Source organism: Lissotriton helveticus, chromosome 4_1, assembly GCF_964261635.1.
Source record: "Lissotriton helveticus chromosome 4_1, aLisHel1.1, whole genome shotgun sequence".
Taxonomy (NCBI): domain Eukaryota; kingdom Metazoa; phylum Chordata; class Amphibia; order Caudata; family Salamandridae; genus Lissotriton; species Lissotriton helveticus.
Genome location: NC_136063.1, coordinates 1389863018 through 1389888548, shown reverse-complemented (window position 1 = coordinate 1389888548; position 25531 = coordinate 1389863018). Strand labels below are relative to the sequence as shown.

Genomic DNA, 25531 nt, shown 5'->3' with positions numbered 1-25531 from the left:
GTATTACTTTATTTTTTAAACTTCTATTTGATTCAATTTCCTTCTCCCCAACAATTGGGACTCCAGTTAATACAATAACAAAACCATACGAATCTGGAGGTAATTGTACCGTATTTTTATATTGCAATTTAACTTTACCATTTTGCGACATTTCCAGATTAGTCGCTTTCTTCTGTTCTGTAGGTTTTAGGACAGCCGCAGGTACTTTCCCTTTTTCTACACCAATTACTTGCGTATTTGTCAAAGATAAACTATTTTTATCAACAACTGGTTTCTGTAATTTGTTGGGGGGATTTTGCTGACTAAGAGATTTATTGGTATTTTGATCACCATGATCAGCAACCAAGATAGGTAACACTACATTATCTCGGGGTATTGGTTGAGAAAGGAGGGAGTCCAGTTTTTTTTCTATCGTCTTTAACCTTTCTACAAGCGGTAAAACAAATGATTTTAACATTTTTTCAAATGCTTTCAATAGCTCGGCACTATAGCTTTTATTACTCTCCCCGTCTGCAATTATTTGTGTTTCTGTTTTTCCCTCTGACATGGCGTTCCCCAATTCCACTGGCAACGGAGGTCTTGGAGATGCCATCTCAGAGGGTTTCCATGGATTGAGAGACCTATTTTTATTTTTGTTTCCCCGCCTTCTCCTCTTCCTTGCTGGCGAAGAGACACCATTTTTACGCTTCTGACCATGGTGTGTCTCAGTTGTTTCTGGAGAAGGAGGGGAAGGCAACAAGCTAACAACCTCTGTTTGTAACTTCAAGGGGGGCGGAATAACATTTACATTAATAGGGCAATGAGTATTAGTTTCCTGGAGTAATGGGGTATTAAGATCTATAAGATTATCAGTGGTAGCCATGGACGAATCACTCAAAATGGTCACCATCATACCTTGACCCCCCTGAAGTGGGGGATTATCCTGGAAAATTTGCGGAATCCCATCAGTATTAAAAAGTTCTACATCTATGTCCGGCGATTCTACTATGGATACAGAAAGTACGCCTCTATTAGCAGAAGGAACCTGTCTTTTAACAGCCTCTACTGATAAGCGCCGTTCGGCCCTTTTTTCTGCCAGTAATAGCTCACGATCAATATCTTTTGTAGCTTTGGTAAAGAATCTATCCAAGGGGCCAAGTATAGAGACACCCACACGATCAGGGAGGGTATTTGGAGTGGAAGAAGACATTCTTTAACAAACTATGTGGTTAGATGAGAGTTATCAATAAATAACAGGTTAAAAACAGCTAAAACCTAAAAGGGTAACAGATATGAATACTAAGCAAATTTTACCTAAAACAATAATATTCTAGTCCAATCGTTAGAGACCTGGCCCAGCCCGGCCTCCTGCGGCCCCGGACGGCCACAGACGGTCCCGCCCTTGTCCCGGGCTTCTCCCGGGACGCTCCCGCGCGCTCCCGCGCAGCGGTATTCGTGTGCTAACTTATGGCCTTGGATACAATTGGGTAATAGGTGAGGGCGGGGCGATGAGGGAGAGCGGCCCAGGTGTTGCGGGCGGAGCTGAGCTGTGACTCTTGGGAAACTGAGTCCAGCCCCTCCTGCTCGCAGCCCTCACAGCCAATTTACCCTGGTCTGTCCCAACAGCGGCAGCGGCAGCTCCCAAGTTCCAGGCGCCCCTTGGCGAAGCGGGACCCGCGCAGCGGGTTCCGCGAGGCGTGAAATCAGAGGCAAAGGCGATCCGCACGCCGTCCAGAAGGTCCACGTACAGCCAGGTATGTGCGAGTGTTTGTCCCACGTAGAGAGAGGAATCCGGCAGCTTTCACTGGTCAGCTAAGGGCGGGGCGATGAGGGAGAGTGGCCCAGGTGTTGCGGGCGGAGCTGAGCTGTGACTCTTGGGAAACTGAGTCCAGCCCCTCCTGCTCGCAGCCCTCACAGCCAATTTACCCTGGTCTGTCCCAACAGCGGCAGCGGCAGCTCCCAAGTTCCAGGCGCCCCTTGGCGAAGCGGGACCCGCGCAGCGGGTTCCGCGAGGCGTGAAATCAGAGGCAAAGGCGATCCGCACGCCGTCCAGAAGGTCCACGTACAGCCAGGTATGTGCGAGTGTTTGTCCCACGTAGAGAGAGGAATCCGGCAGCTTTCACTGGTCAGCTAAGGGCGGGGCGATGAGGGAGAGTGGCCCAGGTGTTGCGGGCGGAGCTGAGCTGTGACTCTTGGGAAACTGAGTCCAGCCCCTCCTGCTCGCAGCCCTCACAGCCAATTTACCCTGGTCTGTCCCAACAGCGGCAGCGGCAGCTCCCAAGTTCCAGGCGCCCCTTGGCGAAGCGGGACCCGCGCAGCGGGTTCCGCGAGGCGTGAAATCAGAGGCAAAGGCGATCCGCACGCCGTCCAGAAGGTCCACGTACAGCCAGGTATGTGCGAGTGTTTGTAACCCAAACTCCAGGACGCCATCATGAACCCTGCGGAGAACAGATGCCGCAGCTTAACAAATAACTGTTTGCCCTTCTGGGGGCTCGTTCATTTTGAAAGCTATTGTTAGCAGAACCTCCATGTCTTTCAGTCGGGCTTGTCACAATTTTGTCGTCACGGTATCTTATGCAAATTCCTCGGACAGATTGCAGGTTGGGTTCACAATCAACACCAACATTCAGAATCTCATAAAGTTGTTTCAGCTGCACCGCAGGTCCGAATTACACCTCTAGTTTTAGGCAGCGTTCTTGACACGTGCAGTGTGTTTGCAATACAGTTTTTTTTTACTGCACTCTATTGCAGCAATGGTTTGGGGTGTGTGGAATGAAGGCAAAGAAAGCAGTGCTAGAAATTAGAAAAACAATTGTCCAGGATTCCATAAACTGGGGGGCAAGGGGTTGCAGCAGAGATCATGAGAAGCCAAATGTGACAGTCCAAATATGCATTAAAAAAAAACTCTGCTCCAAAGAAATAGTCACCAACCACAAATGTGGTAGTAAATCATCTCTGCCTTATTTAATAGGTCACAAACAGCCTTCATTTTAATAGCATGAGGTGACTTGTTTAAATGACTTGCTTGGGTCACGTTTAACTCAATATAAAATAGCATTGAGGATAACCTGCTGGCTGCGAAGTACAGTGTTTGACATGCAGGTCATAGATTTGTATTTTATTTAGATTGCTCAGTGGGTTACTGATTTGGTTACAGACCAGTGCGTTAGTGCTGCATAATTGGTTGTTCGTGTAACTACTCATATTGGCATGCACATCTGGCATTCCTATAGTGCATGCATCTAGAGTTTGGAAACATCACAAAACCTGCCTTCAGATCGGTTATCTTTTATGCACTTGTTAACCCCTTCCACGCTGATGACGAGCTGGGCTCGTCATGAGGTAGCCTCCTGCTACGCTGATGACGAGCCCAGCTCGTCACGTAACATGCGCTTTCGCAAAACTCCGCGTGCGGGCGGAATTCCGCCCGCACGCATGCGGTTAAGTCTTTGTTTCCTCCAAGGTAGTGCCTTCGAGCCTGGTGTGAAAGCTCAAGCTACTTCCTACCCAGGACGAGTCTCCAAATGAAGGTGTGCTGATGGGCCTTTAGGTGAAGCATTTGTGATGGGTTCCTCTGGGACTGAAAACAAGAGGCCTTCCTCACCGTCTGCAGGTTACTGTTCTGAACGGGAAGCACATGAAGTGCAGGCACTGCTGAAGGTGTTTCAGTGTCAACAAATGGTACCGGGACCAGTGGGGGCTCCTCCGCTATGGCAGAGGAGAAGCATCAGCGCACTGCTCTGTGATCAGTTAAAAAAAAAAAATGATTATAACGCAATGCAATTATCATTTTATTTTTCCATCGTGGCTCAGCTGGATTGCATTTTAGGTGCGGACAGGGGGAGGAGTGGTGAGCACTCTCTTAACTGCCCATGACGGTTCGGCTGGCTTTGTTGGGCCGGCAAACAGTCATGAGCACTTAGCATGTTCTCCACCCGGCTGTATTGCACAGCCTGGGTGAAGAACATGCACAGGCTCCCAGTCCCAGTCTGAGCAACAGAACCATGGCGCTCAGACCAATCATGCCACTGCTGTCATGCTCGTGACCGCAGCGTTGTGATTGGCTAGGGGAGTCAGGGAGCCGGTGTGCTTCCTTCTTCTAGAGTAACTGAAGAGGACCAAGAGGCGGCAGCCGGCTGCAGGTAAGTGATTTTATTTTCCCATTCGCCCCTCGTCCCCGCCACCCCCTTAAGTAGCAGCTGCCACTGACCGGGACTCAGGCACCATATCCGTTGGCCCTGGGGTCCGCATATGACTCACTAATAGTAACCTGCCGGATATGGGTTCCAGGTGGATCCCTCTGTTTTGCAGCACTGGAAGCAAGAGTTAAGTGTTCACTTAAAAAAATAAAATTAACATGGGTAATAATGAAGAATTATAATAATGTTACCATCCTAGTGCATATTCTGCATATTTACCTTTTAACGTCTCCAACTTCCCTAACCCCCAAACCCATCCTCCCACTAAAACAGAATTTATTTGTATTATAGAGCCAGTAAATTCGGTATTTTATGTATTGACTCTTAAACTAGGCCACCCACCTACATAAATTGGTGGTTGTGCATCCAAAAATAGACATGTTTGAAGTGAGTCTGGAATGTGCCTGAGTATGCCAGCCATTCCTTGGCCTCAGCGGCCATTTTAGGGTTTGGCCATTTGCGATTGCTAGAAGCCTTGTCAAGTTGTTTCCTGGCAGTTTCATGAAAAGGAAGGAGGTGTAGGATAAACACGACACATTTTGGGATTGGAATTTATGAATGCTATTCGATGTGTTCCCCAGACGCTGAGGTATGCAGAAGAAGCTGTATAAACACCATTTTCCTGCTTTCACTCTGTGCATAAACCCAATTGCAGTTTTGCAGTTTTTTTAAGGAATAACATAAACGACACATAAGTGAACTGACATCAGCAGAAACTTTTAAAATATGAAATTGAGTTCAAATTATTCATGAACACTTAAGAGAAACCTATGCCTATTAATCACACATTTTATATTATATCATTGCTAAATATAGTAATACACATGCAATATTCACTATATTTCACCTATCCAGCATTTATAATGGTATAATGGAATGTACACTTGCCGTACATCATTTTCACATAGCCATCTTTGGGCTGCCTCCCTGCACTGCGGGTGACCAGGTTGGCACCAGCTCAGCTTTCCTCATGCAGTATTTGTTACAACTCTGCTGGCAAGAAATTACATGACACTGGGACTTGTGTGTAGTAGACCACTTGCCGCTCTTGCTGCTATTCAACTCTTGCTGTTGTCAGTGGGGTTATCCTGGGAGATTCTGTTTGGAGTTGTCCGGCATGTACCCTGTGTGGCATGCCTTCATTTTGCAGATGAGAGCACGTGCTCCTCCCCTCTGTAACGTTGCCCTTTCTTTAAAGTCCTTACCGGATACCTCTTCCTATACAGTTACTACTGCTACAGATCTTTTGAGTCGGAACTGGCAGGTCCTGTCTCAAGATTCATCTCTTCAACGCGTGGAGTCATCTGACCCACAGTTGATCACCTAATCGCGTACATGCACGTTTTGCCGTACTTTTCATGTCACTTAGAGCTCGTTTAAGCCATTTCCTTTGACTGTCCAGCCGTAATTCATGTGCTGATGAATATTTAGGTGCTCCTTTGTTACTCAGTCCTGATGAAGACCCCATTCTAAGGCTGGAATCACCTTGATCTCCCCAGGGGTCGAAACGTTGACTACTCCAGGGCCAGACTGAGAACAAAAACCGGCCCTGGCAAAGTGCTCGGCCGGCCCCACCCCATCCTTTTCCCTGCACTAGAGCACCTTTTTCAATAAGTGATCTAATTTATTTTTGAGCGGGAAGAGCAACTGCGTTGCCATACCGAAAGTGAACTTTTGCTTTATATTTAAATTAAATTGCATTCAGTGCAGATCAACCCACAGTGGTAGTGTGAATGCTTTTCTCTATTTCTTTTGTTTTTAAAAAAAAATGTTGCTACTGTGACCATTTGTTTATTGTACGGGAAGAGATGCAGGCCAGGAATTCCCTTTCCTTGGGCCTCTAAGTGTAGTGTGATACCACTGACATCATCAGTGTTCGCCCCAAGGTTATGAAGGATCAAGAGAGCCTAGAGTTTCTATGGTGTGGGTGTCATGGTGGCAGCAGGTTGAATTCCTCTCTGTTTCAAAATATCCAGACAGAACCTTATTGACGCTGTGAAACAAGTCTAGCCAACAGTGCCATTTTGTCCTAAGATCTTCAGCAAACAAGCGCAATGCCATTTATGGACCAGACTGCTGGCTTCGAAAGGACATGAAGCTTAGCTTGTCCAGGATTGAAAATACATAGTGAAGTTACAAGAGTTGTAACCTTCAAGGAAGGTTTTAATTATGGCAGAAGGATCCTTTATATTACCTTCTTAATAGAGCCTGTATTACCCCTCAGGTGGAATCCGAGTGCTGCACTTTCAGTTAGGAATTGTGTTGGAAACATTTCCTGAATTGTTGAGTAGAAAGTCCAAAATGTTCCCAGAAGGTAGGCAGATTGCTTTTGCAATTCTTGCTGTGTAACTGTGGCTGAGAAAACATCCAACTACGTACTCAAGTGGTGGTGACATTCGAGTTTATAAAATAAGTAGATAATTAACAGCATTATACTGGCAGATTTGGAGTAGACATGTTGAGACTAGAAAAATGTTTACTTTTGTTATGGATTTGAAAGGGGGTTGGGAAAAAATGAGTTTGTAAAGTAACTTGGGGAACATGTAGGCAGGAAATGGGCAGACTTTGGTGAGGCTAGTGGTCCTTTTGTTCTGCCAAATCAAAGTATGTTCTTGTAGCCTTGTTTCCTCAGGTCCCCTGCTGTACTGGAATCGGAGACAACATAACTGTGCTTTTTGTCCCCTATTGCAGATGACTGGTACCAAAGAACTGAGTTCACAGTTACGTGAATAGATCATAAACACTCATAATTGAATGAAAAGACCTAGATAAAATATTTAGTAACACGTCGCTGTAATGCATGTGTTGTTGTGGATCGTGGCTCTAGTATCTGGGACTTGACGTATCTGTGAGGTACCACCGGCCAAGTGTGGATCTCCACATACGATGAGGGACCTAGGTGATCCTCGTTTCAACAAGTGGAAATATAGGGTGATAATTCAGTTAGTAGTGTGCCGTGACGTACAGAGGCAGTGCACACGAGTGCTGGCTGGAATGATTTCCTCATGACGCTCCCAGGGGGTTAGTGTGGCTGCCTGTAGGGCTGAACACGGTTAGTAAAGTCTGGAGGAAGAGTCTCCAGAGGGACGGTGCATATAATTTGCGAAAAGGAGTGTATCAAGGCAGGACAGATACAGGGGAAATTGTGTGTGTTTATAATGGCTACAGTAAGTGAGTGAGATGACTGAGAGCCCTCTTCTGAGACAGCGGGCATCTGGGCTCTGAAATACCAACACATTATTGTTACTCAACTCGGTGGCAAAACGTGTCATAACATCTGGGTGGTTGAATTTACTTAAATAGATGTTAGGAAATCAACTCGTAACAGCTCATTACTTACTGTGTAATCATTATCACTCAAAGTCCAACGTTTCCTTGTGACTTTTCTTAATAAGTGAGGGGCTTGAGTGGAGTGCATGCGCACACAACAGGGGAATTCTGGGAAGTTTAGTTCTCTAGCATTCCCAATGCCACTGGATTCCCAAATCCAAGTGATCAGTTACCGCATGTTTCTCCCTGCAGTCTGTACACTGCACAGTTGAGGAGACCCGTCCGATCATCGCCCTGTGGGTTGGATCCCGGAGCTGCAGGCCATGTTCTATGGTGCAGATCCTGGGTCATCAATATCGCTGCTGATCTGTCCCAGGAAGCAGAAGAATTGCGAGACCAGACTGTGTTCTGCAGACTCTTAAGGCAGGAAGTAGGTGGCTGCTCTGCAGATCTGAAAGGCTCAGGAGGCTGCCACAGTGGACTCAACTAAAAGGCTGTTACAAGCAAGGTACTGGGGCTGAGGTGGGGGTGGTGTGGTAGCAACATTGGTGAGCAGTGTAAGTGTTAGGGGTTGCAGCGGGGCTTTTTTTTTTTTAAGTAAACCAATGCAGGCAGAGGTTTGTGCGTGTTACATAAAAAAAGGAAAAAAAGTCTGAGAAGGCGGACAATACATTTACTGGTGAGTTGAGCACAGGCCTCAACTCCAAATTCAGTAAAATAACCAAAGAGGTATAGTTTTTGCTGCAGCCATTTTTGTCTAATCTGCAAGACACCGTTCCCAATGACAGCAACAGCATGGCGGATTATTGCACATGCTGCAGAGAAAAAAAATGAAATAGAGAGGTAAAGACCAACCTCGAGTTGTTTTTATTTTATGTTAGTAATTTGCTATATTGTGAACCTGGGAGATCTTTACAGAGGGCATTTTATGTCAGCAGGGGAGTCGCAAACCTGGTGCTGTACACAGGGCACGAGTCGGGGTACCACGCGGGTGGACGGCATCCCCCCACTTATTTCCGAGAGTTTTTCAGGGCGGACGCCGTCCACCCTGCTAAATCAAAACCGCGTCCATCATACCATTACAAAATGGGAGCGCGGCGCGCACAAAGTAAACAAAGCATTTCCAGGTCCAAGCACGCCGGTCACCACGCCCCTGCGCCTACCAGGTGCACCGTTGCCAGGGTACCCAATAGAGTTAGACGCCAAGGATCCGACCTCAACCAATGAATGGGTGGGGCTGCAACTCGGCAGTCCCGCCCACCCGCAACAGGCCCTTAATTTTTCGGGCTTTCCTGCAATTAGCTTCTTTGCTTTTTCGGAGCGAGTGACCCCCTTGACTCGGCTGCGACTGTCCTCCTTGCCTGCTGCCTGACCTGCCTCCGCTTCCTGCACCAGACTTCCCGGCCTCGCCTGCTGCCCACTCCAGTCCCGGCCTCGCCTGCTGGCTGCCCTCTCCAGTCCCTGCCTCGCCTGCTGCCCTCTCCCGGCCTCGCCTGCTGCCCCCTCCCGGCCTCGCCTGCTGAGTTAATTGTAGCTTAATGATATGGCTTTCCTTGCTCTCATGCGCTCTAATCTGTACTGCACATCAATTATTTATTTACTTAGTTATGTGTGTATTTATCGTGGTGTACGTGCAGTTTAAGTCTTTTATGGAGTGTATACCAATTGAGCAATATTTAGCGAGAAAAACCAATGCAGTAAAAAACGCTGGTGTCTTTTTTAGTAGTATTCTATTCGGCAAGATATAACCTACGCAGAATTATATCTCTAACATTTTAGAAATTCTGCATATTATGTGGTCCAAAACAAGGACTTTGCGTACGACTTATTTGATGCCCGTTCAGAAGGAATGTCGTAAATACATGTTTTCAACACTTCCATCTCTAAGACTATTTGAAATCCTGCCTAATATGTGGTTCAAAACAATGACTGCGAACCATTTGCTGTATTTAATAATTTACAGAGTAAAAGGATGCTGGTAACTTTATTGAGCAATGCCCTCCTCTCAAAAAATTCTCTGCCCCGGCAGCACCCCGTGATGAAGACACCACACAGGGCCACAGGGAAGATGTCCCACAGAATCTCTGACCACACTCACAGAAGTTGTAAATTTACATTTGAAGTGCATTTCTTTCTGTTATTGAAATTCACTAAGCATTTTATATGTAAACCTGGAAAGCTGCAGCAGTCGCAGGTTCCCAGAAGTAGTTTTGGGGATCTTGTTACAAAGGTGTTTTAACATGCTTAAATGTAACGGGCATAGCTTTACCCACGCAGAACCACGACACTATAGTGAAACTGCATTGCAAAACTTTTTTTCTCCATTTGGAAGTCATTTTTTTTCCTATTGCAAAACGTATTCCTCTAAGCATCAGCTGGTTTTGTGTGCATTCACTCCATGCTGGATTAAGATTTACTCTTGTCCTTGCCAGGAGTAAATCTCCAACCATATCCAGAGTGGGAATGTCTCTTGCTAAGTTTGTGAAAATCAAAAAAAACTGGGTGTTCACAAAGTTTGTGGGCGTTCCACCTGCTTTCCAAACCATTCCCTATCATAGAATGCTACGCTGTGACCAGTCTGTATGCAGATGTGCTCACTTATAGATCTGCATCAGTCTGTAGTCTAATCTCATCTTCAAGATTTCACCAAAAAAGCGCAGGAAATGTATTTTATAGCCCCATGTTCCACGTCGCTCATTTGCAGTAACAGTGTAAGATTATGAGCAAATAAATAGCTTTGTGAATGTAAGTTCATTTTTTGAGAATATAAATCTATATTTTAACCATAAATACCAATTTTTTCACCAAAGTTTAACATAGCTGTACAAATGTTTTTGTGCAGTAGGATCCCTCTGCGCATAATGAGGTCCAGTCTCTAATAGGACAACTGTAAGGCGACGGCCTGAGATGTAAACCCAGCTTCCCAATTTAACAAATTATTGTGTAAGCTTGAGCATATCACTCTATATCCCATTGTCTGAGTCCCCATGACTGCTAACATTGTGAGTGCTTAGAACCCACCTGCATATAAGTAAAATCACTAGAAACTGTCCCATTCTGTTCAGCTTCAGAGTAGTTTTCAGTGCTGTGCTACACAAGACTCCTCACTCACAGAACCCACAATAACATGGTGACCTCACCCTAAGGGACAATCTCCAAAGAGCTTCCAAGAAAAAAGGGATCCGAAAGGATCTCACTCAAGAACCATGCCTCTTAGCACCTTTACAAGCGGTTTCCGAGCAGTGTGGACTCTGCCACACAAAGACCTTGTTGTCATCCTGCCCACCAGAAGCACCCAGACAAACAAGCCACTATGGAAGGGAAATGTGATGCAATGGTTACAATGCTGACTTTGGAAGCAGCAAACCTGGGGTTTAAACCCCTCTTCCATGCTTGTCCAAACTTATTGTGGCCTTAGGCAAATAAATCTTTATTTCTGGCATTAGTTTCCCTATCTCACATATTGGGAGCCCCTAGAAACACGAACTCGTGCTTTATGAACAACACAGATATTTCTTTTAAGATTGCAAGATCACATATCTGATTCAGTTCTCAGTGTTACACTTTGCATCACCCAGCCTTTTGGCACTGGCAATACTTTTTGCTAATGCTTTTCTGCATCGGCAAAAAGAAAAAATATGATTGTTTGCTGATATGCAACACTAGCAACAAAAACACAAGAGCACTTACGTGTAAAGATGTGGCAGCTATTTTTTCTTTTCTTTTTACATTTCATGTATTGTTCTAAGATGGAAGACACCAATCTTGGTGGGGTGAATTAAAAAAAAGTCCAGGAGAAAGCATTCTAAAGAAACAAGCATTTGCAATGCAATAGGGCTCGCATTCACGCAAGTTTGAGCTATTGGAATTATAAATGACAATGCCTTTTATATTTATGTTTTGGGTTTTAAAACATAGATAAAAGGCATTGTTATTTACAATACTAATACCTTAAACTCTCGCAAATGCAAGACCTATTGCATTGCAAATGCTTGTTTCTTTAGAATGCTTTCTCCTGGACTTATTAGTAGTGGTGGTATTGGCAGTGGTATTGGTGGTGGTGGTGGTATTGTTTGGTGGTGGTATTGGTGGTGGTATTGGTGGCGGTATTGGTGGTGGTGGTCAAACTTTCCTGTAGCGTTTTGAAAATGTGTTCATGTCACCTTCGCTCAATTAAGGCTACACTGCCATCCGGGACCACAGCACATTTTGTTTAAGGCTTTCAGTCTTATACACTAGCCAACTTCCTGTCGTGATGTCACTTCCTGTCGTGATGTCACCTCCTGTCGTGATGTCACTTCCTGTCGTGATGTCACTTCCTGTCGTGATGTCACTTCCTGTGACCACGCCTACCTTGGAGAGTCCCCCCACTTCTTTTTTTAGGACTTGTGCCCTGGCTGTACATAGAACAGTTCTGTGTGCATGTTGTCTGCGTGCACCCAGATTACAAACAACAGAATGGGTTGAGAAGGTGGTGTTTGCAACAAGTTAGTGGGACATTAGCTTTTATTTGATACTTGATTTAAATTGCGCAAATGTAACAAAGTGGAGACCGCAATCAGCCCACAAAGGTGCTTGAGCCCATGCTCTGATTTCAGTCCTACAGGATCCAGGTTCAACATTTTTATATGGTAGTAATATATGTGGTATATGTGGCTGTTTGACTTGGGAGCACTCAGAACATGTAGCACATTAGCATATTTCCTTTTCTCCCACTTAAGTCATTAAGAAAAAAAATGTACTTCAAGCTTAATTTTTTTTTTTTTTTATTTCAGATGAAAAAGGGTTGTGATTGGGGTAGCTGGGAAGAGTAATCTGCATTGGGGACTCTCTGAGCATTTCCTGCTGCACCTAATGAAACATACCAAGCATTGGCAATGCCATTCATTGTGGCTTTTGAAAATTGAAACGCTGTTTAGCCTTGATTATTGCGCATTAAAGTTAGCCCATGATTGGCAGTAGTAGATGTGGATTGTCTACATATATTAAGGCATGCACAGCTGCTACCTATTCTGCACCTGGCTTGTATACATAATGTAGCTTGAAGAATACCTTTTCACAGTCCAAATGATTGCCTCAGTTGTTGGTGGCAATGCCAGAGAGCAGCATGTGGGTCCATGGTGGAGGGAGAACACGCCAGGATTCAGGAACGAGAGATGCACGGCCCAGAGGGATAGCACACCTGCCAACTCAGACAGTGTTAACACGCCACACAATATTGCATGTCTTCATACGGTCACCCAGTGAAGAAGCAATGTCACATGGTGAGCTGGAAACTCCTGCCCGGAGTTGGTCTTAAGCCCATATGTGAAGGTGTTGCACTGCAACGATCCATCAAGGCTTCTGAAGCAGCCGCCCAGGTCCTGTGGATTACCAGGGTGCTTCAGAAGCCTTTGTTTGTGTTTTGGAGGCAGGTTATCAGAGGGTGTTAAGGTTGTGTACAGCACACAGACCCTCCCCCTTCCCCCACCATGGCTGTTGATCTGTGGCGGGCCAGGGCTACACCACCTCCTCCAATCATGGACCCTCATTTTCTTTCTCATGGGTGCCATGTCTTGGCAATGTTATCCTGGAGTGGGTCCAATCAGCAGATAGGAGCCTAGGATCATTGAGGAAGGGATCACTCAGGTTTCTTTGCATAACATGTTATGTTATGTTATGTTATAACAATTTGTTATGCGCACAGCGACTCCAGCGAAGGAGCATCCCGGCGCAGAGACACGGAGCAGTCATAACACAACAAGGCAGAATGCTACAAAAAAGTGCTAAAACAGAAGAGCTAAAATAGGAAAGTTTTTATGGCTCTACGAAACGACAGCAAGTCCTCTATCAGCCGAATTTCAACCGGGAGGGTGTTCCAAAGTGACGCAGCTCTCACCCTGAAGGAACGGCCTCCCATCCGGCTAAGCCTAAATCTGGGGACAACAGCAAGGGCCTGACCTTGTGATCGAAGGTTGCGGGTAGGGACATAGAAGGAAATAGAGTTGGCCAAGATCTCAGGACCTATGCCTCTAAGGATTTTAAAGGTCAGACACAGGACCTTAAAGAGGATACGCTTCCTAACCGGGAGCCAGTGCAGGGAGCGGATGACATGAGACACCGGGGAGAACTTAGGAAGTCCAACAATGGCTCTCGCCGCGGCGTTCTGCACCCGCTGCAGGCGTGTTAACTCAGCCTGGTTAGCCCCCGCCAGCAGAGAGCTGGCGTAGTCCAGACGAGAGATGACGGTTGCCTGGACCACAAGCTGTCTAGTCGGGGCATCAAAGAACTTGAGCACCGGCCTTAACCCTCTAAGGAGACCGAAACAACAGGCTGCGATTTTTTTGGTGTGCCCTATAAATGTCAGACCAGCGTCTAGCCAGACCCCAAGGTTCTTCACCTCCGGCACTGGGGTCGGAGTGGGGCCAAGCTCCGAAGGCCACCACTGATCGCCCCAGAGCTCCACTCCCTTCCCGACAACCATCACCTCTGTTTTTGTGGCATTAAGCTGGAGACAGTTACCTGTCAACCAGCTGGCCACCGCCTTCAGACCGGACTGAAACCTGGGGGCATCCTGTTCCGCATCCCCGCTGAGAGTAACCGCCAGCTGTGTGTCGTCGGCATATGAGACCATGGTTAGGCCCCACTGCCTAGCGACATCAGCCAGCGGTCTCACGTAGAGGTTGAACAACGTGGGACTCAGCGAGGATCCCTGTGGAACCCCCATGGCCAGAGGCTGGAACCCGGACTTGAACGGAGGGATGGCAACACAGAAGGAGCGGTTGTCTAGGAAGGAGCGGAACCATTGCAGCGCCGAGCCGCCGATACCAATCTCCTCGAGCCGCCCAAGGAGGATGCTGTGCGATACAGTATCGAATGCGGCGCTGAGATCTAACAAAATCAGCGCCGACGTCTGTCCAGCATCCAACCTTGCACGGAGATGTTCCGCCATCACCAGAAGGGCAGTCTCCGTGCTGTGACCAGCACGGAAACCATTCTGTGTGGGATCGAGGGCATTGGACCGGGCTAAGTGTTCAGACAGGGCCAGATTGACATGGGCCTCTGTCAACTTAGCTGGCCAGGGCAGCAGCGAGATGGGACGGTAGCTTTCCGGCTTAGACGGGTCAAGAGATGGCTTTTTAATAATCGGAGACACCACCGCCTGTTTCCAGCTGGTAGGAACGACACCAGTCTCTAAGGAGAGATTAACAAGAGAGCGAATAGCCACACGTCCCACAAAGGTCTGATCTCGAAAGAGGGCAGGCCTCACTGGATCAGTTGGGGACCCAGATTTAACTTGCGTAGCAAGTTTATCAAACCCTTCCATGGTGAGAGGGGGAAGAGTGAGAAGAGCGGGCAGGTAGAGTGTCCCCTTGGGGCTACCCAGTGCTATACCCGTACTCGGGAAAGTCCGATAAATAGACTGGACTTTACCTAAGAAATAGGAAGCAAGGGACTCGCAATGTGTGACAGAACTCTCAGTCGTAGAAATGGGCCGCTTAGACATAAGATCTTTCACCGCCTTGAAGATAGCCTTCGACGGGTTAGTGCTACATCCAGGTAGGGGCACAGAGGCTAATGAAGCCTTTCTGCCCTTGATGTGATGTGGTGATTTCAAATCACCGTATGAGGAGCACACAGTATTGTTCAGTGTTTTTGCCACTTCGCCTCTTGTACTTAGTTCCCACAGTTTACGCCAAGTGCAATGTCAAGAGAATTCAGAGGGTGCTAAAAGTAATCTAGCCATGGGGTGGGCAGCCTTAACCTATCTTCAGTGTAATTGGAATCGTGTTGGGACCTTCTTCAGAAGTCAATAGCTGAGAGAATCCTTGTGGTGGGAAGGAAATACCAAGAAACCACAAAAATGTCTTTTGCACCCTTTTGAACTCGCTTTCATACTTATCCGACCTCGTGTCATAATCTGTTGTGACCGTTATTATTTAGTATTAATACCCACACTTGTTTTTTAACTCTGGTGATTGGACAGATGCCCTGCAGCATATCAGCAAAAGTGTAATCCGTTTCACGAGGATTAGGAAGGAAAGATGCAGCCCTTATTTCATTTAAGTTTCTTTCAAAGCCCACCTGTGCGTAGTATCGTCTACTGCTGGTCCCTTTTTAGTTGTTGTTTCTTGTTGTTTTTCTCTTACAGACACATAAGCAACATTTTTGGCAGTTTGTTTATTTTTTCTCATTACAGTCTACCACAGTGGTTTTGATAGCCCGGCTGGGTAATAAATTGGGAAGGCGAGGAGGTGGATGTCCACCGTTTTTAGTTGGGCAGTTTAAAGTGTCCGTGCGTGTTTGACCACCAAGGGCCCTGGGCTTTCTTATGTTATAAAAAAAAAAGTACTGAATCAAACATAGACCGAGAAGTGTGTTGTTTGCATCACAAAAATGCTCACATTTATAAATGTTAATTGCCACATTACATTTTTAGTAGGGTGGGCAGAAAACCCCGGACCAATTAACTAATATTTTGCTGCGGGTATGTTTTTATATACTCCTATAGTACTGCCTGCTTACGCCTACATTCTAAGAGCAAGCCATGAGTCCTACTTAAGTAAATCACATCCAAATCTTGAGTATCGGACCTACAGACTTCCTATTGATTCGTGATTTTGTTGCTGTTAGTGGGTTTGTTTTTAGTTCTCAACGTTATGTAACATAGATAAATCTGTAGATGAGTCATTCACTGAATTTCAACGCTCTCAGGCCTGTTTGCTTTACGTGGTCTGCTCGCTGAATGGTTATTTTCTGCCTCTATTGATCTCCGATAGATGTCAATCCCAGGAAACATTGCTTCTGTCGATTTGGCTCTCTGACACCTCTGGTGCCATTTGACTTTGGGAAGTACTGACAATCTGCGATTAAAAAGTGGATGCTATAGGGTAGACTCTATCTCCTCTGACCACAGTCAATCTGAGTTTGCCAGCATTCCTTGCTAACCCCTTTATCCCGCTGAAAGTTCATGAATTAATCAGTCTATGCATAAGAATAAAGTGTACTGCACAAAATATTCTCATTATTCTAGTACAGGAATTACAATATTTTAGAGCTTCTGTTTTGTGCTAGTCCAAACTCTGATAGTGAGTTTCCAAACAAGGTTTCACCTGGGTTATAATGGTGTGATCATTGGTATTCAATGACAAACCAAAAATGGATAGGCAGAGGAAGATTTTTTGAATCTGCAGAAGACATTTACTAAAGGTCTTGGCTGCCTTGGATCCATGTGTTGGACTTGTTCGAGCCACAACTGGCGCTTGATTCCAACCTGCACCCACATGCCCTGTGCGCATGAACTGCAGGACAGTGACTGTGAGTTTGTTTTCTAATGCCTACGGCATTTTCAGAGTTTTGCACAGCAACGAAGTTGGGGCTGTCCATTTCAGAGGTATGAAACCAATATTTGGAGTGCAGTGCCCACCAACACTTAGGTGTGAGAAATGAGGTGAAGTGTCAGTAACTTGTAAATATGTGGGTGTGAGACATCAGTCTGTCATGGTTATTGAACTTTCTTTATGTCTGAGTAATGTGGTGATCGGGATGTGGTGCTGGATACTGTCTAAGCTTGAGCCTAATTATCTCAACATGACAAAGAATCATATCATAATTCTCACCACGTGATCATGAGTAAGAAACAGTGTACACTTATGGAGCCTACATCTCTATGGTCAAGGTTTTAGGGATTTGTTGTTTGTTTGTGCACATTAGAATTTTGGGCAATTTTCCACGTTCCTGTTGACTATAGCCAGTGATCATGCATGTTTACCCTACCTTCTCACTTACAAGGTGGAAGAATGGAAGGACTCCCTTAGATTGGAGAGCGAGTTGGCTACTTTTCAAGCTTTTTCGTCGAGGCACAAGCAAATTGGTGCCATTGTTTATGCAATTGTCATTTTACAAGTAACCAAATGGACATGGTACACCAGTGGGTGCTCCTTTGAAATCCCCAAGCTCGTTTCACATATTTACAAGCATCGACCACCAGCTGATGACGGTATTGAACTTGGTGTACTTCTGCGTCAAAGGCAGTTTAGTTTGTTAAGCCGCTGTCTTCCCAGTAGTCGCAATATTTATGCCGCAGGTGGGATCCCTGGAAACTCTACCTGGCCCAAAGTCCTGTGCCAAAACCCACTGCAGCTGATGTAGGGGTGACTGTGTTGATTCCTGCCTTCAGCCACCAAGCTGCGGTACAGGCAGCCACAATTTACATGGGGTGACTGAGCTTGACCTCTTTCCAGACAGCTGAGTGAGAATTATTATTAAAGGACGTTTCAGCATACTAGCTTGGACCACTATAGATCTCAATCCCTCAAAAATGGTAAGCAACCTTGCTATTTCTACGCAGAATGTATATTCTATGTGGATTGGTAGCATTAACCTAGGAGAGGTCATCAGTTTTGTGTAGCCTGAATATCTCCAGGTGGACGAACAGCCCAAAGCTGTGGATGAATAACTGGATGATAAGGCCATCTAGGTAAAGTGATACTTAACACAATGTCTTTCATCAACAAACCACCACCTTATGCAAGAAAGAAACAAACACGAGGTGGGATTCACTGCCATCCACAACTCCCAAGAAGTTTATTGTACACCAACATCACATGCAATCATACAATGCAGCGCAAATGCAACATCACAACTTAGCAGTTCCAGGGTGTGAAAAAAGCACAATCATAGCAAAAGGCCAGTGATAAAGTGTTCAGATTCGATATAAAAGTAATGTATGCCAACACAATTCAATCCCATTCTGAAACACCTAGCAGACTGTTTTATTGCGCAACAAATATATTCTAACCATGCGAAGGAAGACGTGCTGCCCACTATGTGGGACGCATTGGCCTGTGTTTTAGCACTGATGAACTTGAGTGAAAACAAACTAACCTCCGAGGCTTTGCCTCAAGTAGAAAGGAGGTTTGTAGTTTCTGCTGATTGGATATTGGTTGTGGCCACTACGTCCATGCCAAAAAACTGGGATGTTTAGGGTGTGAATGAAGCCTGCTGATGGCGTTGAAGTTAGTCGAGATGCCCATTGCCTGCTCAGGAAGCAGAGCCTTCCAAACAAGTGTAATGTCTCCTCTTTCTTTTCATTTCAACGTGTTGGCAATCAGCAGCCAGGTTCTCTACACCAAACCCCATTGAACACGATCATAAATATTGGATGGACTTGGGAGAAGTAGTCACAAAAACACTCGAGTTTCCAAGGCAACCTCTGAACCCGGGCGAAGCGCTGTATAATTTTGGGGTGATTTGTCAAGGCGTTAGGTGCCAGTGCACGTGTCACGCCGGCGGTGGCAGCTGCTTCGTTAATGGCCTGGAGTCCCGCACATTAAATCAGACGAAAAACGGACAGCTTGACAGATACTGTCTTCGGAGCAAACGTTATTAAAATGATTAGAGGGCCCGCCTCACATTTTGTGTCCAGAGGTACTCGGCGTGTTTGGCTTGCTGTGGGCTATTTTCACGCACCCCTCCCGTGCATCCTTTCTGAGGACGCACGAGCCCCTGAACCCCGGATTCCTCTGGGGATCCCGTCGCTCTCTTTACGGCGTTCTCGACACGTTTCCGGTTAGGGTCTGTGAGCAGGATTTCCATTTGTAAGCACAGCGCTGCGGATTGCACTCAGTGGTCTTTTCATTTTGATTGATGGTTCTGGTTCCGCACCATCTGGTCCCGGATAGGCCGCATTAATCATATTGTGAACTGAGAAAGTGGAGGTGCGACTGTTTAATATGCATGGGAACCGGGGGCCGCGCCTACACCGTGTACCGTCACGTGCGGTCGGTCGCGCGCACTTGAAGTGACGTCGTTAGACCAACGCGCCGCTGGCCGCCATGTGGCGCGCAGCTCAACTGCGCATGCGCGCGTAGGCCAGGGAATGGGAAAGACGTATGTGCTCCTTTGAAGAGGGCGGGGCCTGCCTGCTCTTCTTATCTTCTTCATAAAACCTCTGCTGGCAGTGAAGGGACATTGAGGGATTATGGTCTTTAAAAGATAAAGAGCTGCAGTAAGACAGTCTTTCTATACGTTTTGCGAACGTGTCATTGTTGCACCGTCTCTTCTAGGGTGACCAACTGGCATGTGTGCAAATTTAGGACGGTAAGTGTAAAAATTCAGAACAGAGGGTCAAAATTCAGGACACAAGGTCAAAATTCAGGACAAAACTTCGGAACAAAAGGTACCTTTTACAAACACATCAGAGGAAGTTGCGCGATGGTATGAAAGTAAGTAAATAGACAACTAATTAGGTAAAAGTCAAAGTAAGTTTATAGTAGGTTGAGACAATCGTGCACTTCACTTTTTTTTGGTATGCGCATAGCTTTGAGCAACTGTGCAGGTCTTTTTGTGATATTTTATATGATAATAATCTATTTATATGGTTACCACACTGGGTTGTCCAGTCTGATATTTTGTTTACAACTCATGGCACTGAGCAGGCATGTTTGGTGAGAGAAGTGGTCGGGAAGATCTGCTCGGTTAGACTTTGTTGCTGGCATCTCATATCTGAGTGCCATTGTGAGATGTAAAGCGGCATGCATAGGTGAACTAAAGGGAGGATTGCTGTTATGAACCCACTATAGGGAACACATTATGGGTGTTTCAGCAAGTGGAACTTAAAATATGGAATCTGACTTTGCTCATGGGGGCTTCGCAGAGAGTTGCACTAGCTGACGAAAGTCCCAAATGTTATTTTCCCTGCAGCTTTCTTAAAGAATGTACTGTCAATACACTATTACATAGTTTAGTTTTGATGCCTTCCCTTTTGCTACAAACACATTATACATCTCAAGCACAGCTCATGGCACTATGAGGCCCTCCCTAAAATCTTACACCTAAAACAAACTATGCAAACATTTACAATTGCTAGTGTAACATTCAAGTAGCAGTTGGGTGTCACTCAAAATGTCATCTATTAATTCTTTCATCCATCATTCACTTTTTCACCGTTCATTCTGTCATTCGATCCATGTGGACATCCATATCCAAACCTTTTCAACCATTTGCAAACCTTTATATCATATATCCTTCCAACCATCATTTCACTCATCCATCCCTTCATCCACTCATCCATCCACTCTCCCACCCATCCACCCATTCACTCATCGATAGTCATTTACCCATCCAGCCATCCTTTAACTCATCCATCCACCCAGTCACTCATCCATTCACCCTTTCACTCATCCATCCTTTCTTCCAGCTCTCTACCCTCCCTTTCACTCATTTATGCATTCTTTCACTCATCCAGCTTTACATTCTACTTTTCACTCATCCATGCACCCATTCGCCCATCCATTCTGTCAATCATTTATCCATGCTATCATTCATCCATCCATCCTCTGTTTCTCTCTCCATTCCCCTTTCACTTAGCCACCCATCCTTCACCCATCCACCCACCAACATCATGAACTTCACCCACACTGTAGTTCCTAAAGCAAGGGGTGGGGTGGGGTGGGGTTTTGGAGGGTTCACGCTGCCCCTGGGCAATCTGAACACTCCGAAGTCATGAGTCATGCCTGATGCACAGTGCCAGGACGCGAGGTGACTGTGACATGGTATTGTTTCCAGGGCTTTAAGTGGGATACAAAAACTGGGGGTCTCTCCAAGGGGCGTGTCTGATATAATTAAGGGCGTGGCTCAAAACACCTCACCTAAAAAATTTATGCTGAGCATAAGGTACCGCCCGACTGGTATTTTGCTGTTTCTATCATTGCATACAGTAACATTAGACCCACCACAAGCCAGGAATATTGGCTTTGTCAATGTATGTTAGTTTCATAAAATAAATAAAAAAGCAGTAACTATGTCTTAGTTTTATATAAACATAAAAATGCTTCAGCTCTGAAATGATGAGACTGTGTAAGAACTATAACCTCTTCTATTTAATTTTGTACATTTGTTTTGTACATTTTTACCCTAACACAATGTCCTGCCCTAGACGGAGGCTGGAGGTGGCCACCACATGCTGTAAGAGCCTAAACTGGCCCATTGTCATTCTGTATGTGGCAATCAGCCGCAGACAGAATGACAATGGGCGGGATGGGGCTGCTCTTTTGCTCCCATGATGAGTGCGAGGCGGCCCCATTAGGGAGCTGAGGTCTCTCGCAGGGGAACAGCTCTGTTCCCAACAAGGCCCAAAATGACGGACAAAATGCGTCCGTAAAAAGGATCCTCATGGACAACGGACGTGAGGTCCGAATTCCGGACAGTCCGTGAAATTTATGGACGGTTGGTCGCCCTAGTCTTAAAATGCAATCTGAACTCGCTAATCTATATTTATACAGATGTTTTTAATATTCTCGTCAGTAACGGAACATGTTTTGTATCTTTTTATTTTGTTAATAAAAAGTGTCAGCTAACTACAAAGACCCCAGTTTGCCATCTTTAACCCCGAGCGTAGTGGGCGAAGCGGGGCTACGTGGAGGTCCACGGAGTTGCAGAGAAACTCTGTGCAACTCCACTACGCTACGACACCCGCCTCCACCCCTCCATATTATCAATTAAATCTACATTACGTACTAGTAAATTTAAACCACTTACCTGGCATGCGGCATCCCCGGACTGCCCTCCCCCTCTTACTCGCAGGATCGGTAGTCCTTAAGAAAACTGCACATGTGCCTGCTCATTTCTTGCAAGAAATGCGCATGCGAGGGCGCACACCCATGCATTGATAATATATATATAATAGATAATATAGTGGAGGTGGGGACTGGCCAACTCCGCTTCGCTGAGGAGTGTGCAGAGATTTGCCTTCTGCGCAGAATGCGGAGGAGGCAAATCTCCGCACACTCGGCGGGCGGAGCGGAGTTCTCCGCCCGGGGTTACCATCTAGTACAACAAATACATGTTGAGTTGTTTACTGTTGCCTGTACATTAGTGTATCTAAACGTATCCATAAAATAATGCTACAGGTTTGGAGACAATTTCATTTGCAGTCCAATCTGCTGCAGAAACTACTTATAATGAACCGAAAATATTGAATTATTATCAAGGTTTGCTACTTCTGCTATCCAAGCCCGGGTAGTCAGAAATGAACTCTGTAAGGGGCCTTCAATCTTTTCTATAACAAGAGCGTCTTATGATCAATGAAAATCATCTAGAGCTACGAAAAGTATTAGTGCTGTAATAGTGACTACAAAAGGGGATGATGGATGGAGCGTTTGAGCAAATCAAACACTCACCCCCAGTCAACTGATCTGGGTTTAATCCATCACCATTCTTTAGCTCTCTCCGCCACCCCAGTTCAGACATGGTCATATGCAAACCAGTCTGACCCTGTGCCTCATGGGAACAGTCCAGCCCGAACTGCCAAGCCATGTCTTCCCTGGACCGGAAACAAGCATCCTGGGACCAGTTTCGGGTTCATAACCCTCATCTCATAACCCTCATCAGCCAGGCTATCTTGAATCCAGTGGCAAAGTGAGCAAGGGACTCAGGTCTGAGCATTCCCTGCCAACTAAGGGCGAACAAAGCGATACAAAAGGGGACTTGATTTACTCAAACACTCTGTCCATCATCCCCTTTTGTAATAGTGACTACATCAGACAAAATTACATTAGTAGCTACATCAATCAAGATTACTAGCCATGATCACATCAGTGCATCAAACAGGGGAGCATTAATGTAAAAAAGCATTTGCAAAGCCAATAGGTCTCACCTATGCAAGAGCCACTGTGTTTTAGCCATGTTTTTTAACAGCATTGCTGCTGTTCAGCATGGCTAAAAGTTAGTGGCGTAGAGGAGAGTGGTGTGAAGTGACGAAGAGTGGAGTGGAGCTCATAGAGTAGAGGGGCATAGAGCGGCTTACAGTGGAGGAGTGCGTCATAGAATGGAGTAAAGTGATGTAGAGGGAGTTGAGTGTCGTGGAGTGGCCTTGAGTGGAGGGGGATAGAGTGTTGTACACTAGAGTGGAGTGGCATAGTGTCATAGAGTGGAGTGTCATAGAATGGAGTAAAGGCGTAGAGGGAATTGTGTAGAGTGGAGTGGCATAGAGTAGAGGGCAAAGAGTGTCATGGAGTTGAGGGGCTTAGAGTAGCATAGTTGGAAGTAAAGTGTTGTGAAGTGGCATTGTGTAGAGTGAATTGTTGTAGAATGGCATACTTTAGAGTGGATTAAAGAGGCGTAGAGTAGCCTAGAGTGTCGTAGAGTGGAGGGGCGTAGAGTGCGGTAGCATAGAGTGGAGTAAAGTGTTGTGGAGTTGCGTAGCATAGAGTAGAATAAGGTGTTATAGCGTTAAGTGGTGTTGAGTGTAGTAAAGTGGTGTAGAGGTGAGTGGCTTGTAGTGGCGTGGAGTGGTGTGGCAGTGCACTGCCATTACAGTCAACGCATTTTCTTTTAAAATGACCTTTACTTTTGAACATGCAGCATGGCTGATAAAACTATACTGCGCACAAATGATAAATGTGTGGAAATGGCGTCACTTAGTGTATTAATTTGTTTTGATCGTATTAAAATATTTGTTTCCACAACACTTTAGAATTACAAAAAAGTGCCTCATTATGTATTTTCCTAATTCTGATTTATTGTGAAATATTTGCCCATTTTATTTACCATATTTACATTTTCTTTTGTGCTTGAAAAAAACCTTTCCTTTCCCACCACAGTATCCAGCAAGATTGTCACATCCAACCTCTCACTTTCAAGTCAGAGGAAAAAAGGTAAACACCTGGCTTCCTCAGAAGACAAAGCCTGACATTTGACTTCAGCACAGCAAATGCAACAATCTAAGAACAAAATTTACAGACCTGTTTACAGAAAGCAAGCACTCCTAGAATAATACTAGAAGAGATCCAGAGGGGTGGTAAACAGGCTAAGTTCCTTCAGAGGGACAAATACGCGCTAAACAGCCTAAACAAATAAGGCCCGCAAATAGAAAGCAAACAAAGTGAGTTGCAAACTAGAAATCCACAAGTAAGCAACAAGTGGAATGCATTCCCAGGGAAGCTTTCAGAATGTCCCCAAGAACTTTCGCAACCAGACAGCTGCTCAGGCTGGTAGGCTTTGACCAAAAAAGGCTTTGTCAATTTGGAATGTCTGTACATAGGTAATCAAGTCAAGTTTTACTTATTTCCAAGAATTCATCTTATAGAAATAATAACTATATATTTATAAAATAAAACGTAGACAAACATGGTCATCACAGGATAAAAATGTTTTCTAAGATTGACCCTAGTTACTACTATTTGTACAAATCATAAGATTAAACACTAGATCATAATCATGTCAAAACACCTTTAATAATTCCAGAATCCCCCCAAAAAGTGCAGTGTGCTACAGTACCAGACTGTCTTCTGTTAAATAATCCATAGCTACATGTACCTTTTAAAAATTGGACAAATACTCAATTTCCTTAATTCTTTAAAATATAAGCAATCAAGAAATAAATGAGATATTGTGTGTTTCATGCCACAAGCACATGGCAAAGACATTGGATTTTGGGAATCCTATTCCAGTAAAAAGGGATTATCTATGTCAGGTCAACACCAACGTGCAAGTGAGTAAAGATTGGTGTCTTATTCTCTTTTTGGGAATTTTGAATAGAGGGGAAGACTTCTGAGTATTTTAGATTTCTAGTGGAGTGCGATACATATTTTTGTTGGTCAGCAGACAAGCGGAGAACTCTTGTATTTTCGTTAAGTATGGATTTTACCTTTCCCATATTCATTAATTTGTAATTATTTGATAGAGACATCTAGCTGCAGATTCTTACCTTTAGATTTCCCCAGGTGTCAAGACTGGATCTGTAAGATTTTTCGTGAGCAGTACCATGCACCCTGGTAGGAGGTGTTGCCCGGCTCCATGTGGCGTTAACCGAGTCATCTGCGCTGGAAGTTACATCCTTGTCATCTATATAGGCACTACCTCAGCGTGCTGATGACAGTCCTTTTCTTTCTGCGCAAGCCAGCACAAGTCCTTGGGCCTCTCGGCTGCTCCATGTTCCCAGGTTGCCTTTCGTTCCTTTTGTGGCCACGGAAGGGGCTTTCAACCACGCCAACATTATCACAGCCATGAGCCGCACAATCTTCCCAGCCTCTGTGTGAAAGAGGGCACGGTTCCTACCGGCCTCATGAGACTGGTAACCAGAGGTCTGGTCCAGCCACCAC

At 45.4% G+C, this 25531-nt stretch overlaps 1 protein-coding gene across 1 annotated transcript in view; it reads left to right on the top strand.

The window, feature by feature from the left end:
* Window positions 1-25531, top strand: part of CDKAL1 (CDKAL1 threonylcarbamoyladenosine tRNA methylthiotransferase) — a 2471408-nt gene that overhangs the window by 2101469 nt on the left and 344408 nt on the right. The gene's annotated exons all lie outside the window — the stretch shown is intronic.